This window comes from Parasteatoda tepidariorum, chromosome 6 (assembly GCF_043381705.1).
Source record: "Parasteatoda tepidariorum isolate YZ-2023 chromosome 6, CAS_Ptep_4.0, whole genome shotgun sequence".
Lineage (NCBI taxonomy): Eukaryota > Metazoa > Arthropoda > Arachnida > Araneae > Theridiidae > Parasteatoda > Parasteatoda tepidariorum.
Window position 1 is genome coordinate 70,991,226 of NC_092209.1, and position 2,998 is coordinate 70,994,223.

Here is a 2,998-nt window from a genome sequence, read left to right on the forward strand (position 1 = left end):
TTTTTTTTTTTTTTTTTATTTTTTTTTTTTTTTTTTTGTAGCGGGGGCATAAGTTATTGAAAATACAAGTTTAAGAGAAAGAAAATAGAATCTTTTTTTAAAAAAATATGGTATTTAGAAACATTCTTTTAAATTTCTTCCCTCAAAAATTAAAATTCCGATTAAGAAAACAAATTAGTAAATTAGACCAATCGAAACACTCAATATTACTGTTTTAAAATGAAACGAAAGGAACTTGTAGTTTCTTTTTTTCTTTTTGAAAAACTGTCCAATATCGAAAGCCATTCTAAGACCATTGTCTAGAAATATGTAAGACCACCACAGGCTTGTTTTTAAGGTCCAGTTTCGTATGTACATCTACTAAGCCTAGAAAGACTTAAATTCCATATCTAGTTCCTTATTAAGTGATTTACAATACAAACTAACCTATGAAAGATTTTTCTTTTTTGCTCATAAGACATTTTTGATCACAATAGCCCAAGTACAATATAAACCTTCACCTTTTGAAAAGAAACATTTTTTCTTCGTCTATTAAACTTTTGATAATTAATATAAAATTTTGGTAAAATTATACAATATTGAAATTAAATTTTTGGTTAGAATTATTTATTATGAAATAGAAAAATCACTGAGTAAATGTTATTTGTCTTAAAACTCTCAGCTGATCCAAATATCCTGAAATAAATTAATTAATAGGACACATTTTTAAAAAATTTTTTAAAGCACACATTTTTAAAAAAAGGAAAAATTGCTTTTATACATAATACGGATTTTGAGGGTAATACGGTGTGATTTGGCGTAGAAAACTAGGCGATGAGCAAGAGATCTTAAAAATTTATTCTTATTCTTGATATTGCAGGATGTTCAAAAATAGATTACCTAAGCTGCACTTCGGCTATCGGCTTTGTTTAACAGCGGGCTTAGAGGACACAATGCGCTAACCGATTAAACACTGTCTTTATAACATCACTGGAAAATGATTTTCACTTTAATCAAAACGGCAAGTTTCTGGTCAAAATTTGTCCCGCAGTGGACTGATCGTTAAGACACCGTTCTCAGCAGATCACCGAAGTCAAGCATCACTGTCTGCGGTCAGTGTGCGGGTGGGTGACCACTTGGATCAGTCTGCGTAGGGACCGAGGGTGTGCGGTATTGGTCCTCGTTAAACTGTTTTGCCGTAAAGTGCTCGACTTTGCGTGCAGGTCGTTGGACTACCGAAGCGGAGGTGCCATCCCCTTTGTACAGGATCAAAATTGTGATGGCATGTCTTCGGATCATCCTCAGGGATGTTTCCCAGACAGTCGCCAATAGCCCATTGTGCAGCTCTAGTGCGACGTAAATTAACAACCAACCATCTGGTCAAAATTTATGTTTGATGTTGCAAGAGTTAAAAATTAGATTGATTAAGCTGCATTTGAACTATTGGCGATATTTTAGAGTGGGGTTCAGCACACGTAATCTACAATCAAATTAAACCCCCAGTCTTTCCCGAATTACTGGAAATAATAACTAAATTTTGAAATTTGTACCAACTGTTCTTCAGACTAGGCTTCGCCTCACCACATCCTCGCGTGCCTAGGGCTCACCAAACAGGATTCAGCAGATGATCCATTAACGGTGTTGGATTTTTTGAGGGTGTATAACGTCATCGACCTGGTCTAGCACTGCTGGCCAATGGGGGCGTGCAACAACAACAATACAAACATTTTCACCAAGAGTCGTGGTGAAAAATATCCTCAGTGGTAGAGGGATCATGGGTTAGACTCCCCTTATCGTCAGGCTAATCATGGGAGGCTTTCGTAGTTTTCCTCTCCGTGNTAAATCAATGAAATTTTCGGAAGGATCCAAGAATTTTGAAATTTGTACCAACTGTTCTTCAGACTAGGCTTCGCCTCACCACATCCTCGAGTGCCTGGGGCTCACCAAACAGGATTTAGCAGATGATCCATTAACGGTGTTGGATTTTTTGAGGGTGTATTACGTCATGGACCTGGTCTAGCACTGCTGGCCAATGGGGGCGTGCAACAGCAACAATACAAACATTTTCACCAAGAGTCGTGGTGGCTGAGTATCGGTTGCGAGCTGGCAAAAAATATCCTCAGTGGTAGAGGGATCATGGGTTAGACTCCCCTTATCGTCAGGCTAATCATGGGAGGCTTTCGTAGTTTTCCTCTCCGTGCAACGCAAGTGCGAGTTAGTTCCATCAAAAAGTCCTCCACGAAGGTAAATTTTTCCCTATACTTAATCCAGAAAACAAGGGAACTCCTGGATCATGTTCAAAATTACAAATTTAAGGAGTTGAACATTGGCAGTCATAAACCCAGAATTGGGTCGACTGTTCAAAGCTGGTTATAAAATAAAACATTTACCCTTTTTAACACCTCGGTCTGATTGGAGAAAATCGATTTACCAAGAACACTGCATATTTTGATTTTATTGTAAAAGTAGCACTAGAGATATATTGATAGCTATCCGACCATGAGATTTGAGAGCTAAATATGAAATTAGAGAAAAGCGTTTATTATTTTACCTTTTAAGTTTCATTTAACGGCCAGAAAATACCGGATTAATCGCCAATTTAAAATAGTGTCTAGATTGGATGCAGGGGTCTGTTTAGAAGAAATTTGGGTCCGTTAACGGACCCTTCACAAAATATCTTTTCATAAAAACGGACCCTTCACAAAATATTTTAACTTAAAAACGGACCCTTCACAAAATGATTTTTCTTTTAATCGGACCCTTCACAAATTTGTTTATCTTCATTATTATTTTGTTAATCGAATAAACCCTTTCCAGGGCAGAAAACAAGAAAGATGGATGTAAACGAATTAAGTTTTGTCTTCGGCAGACGATTCTTCCATTATTCATCCGAAATTAATATTCTGTATAGGCTAAATACCAAATATTTGTATGTTGCATCTCTAATTTAGAAGCAGCAATTGTTGTTTATTTTTTAAAATTTAATTTTTTTAATTATAATTTTACAGTGTTGAGCATA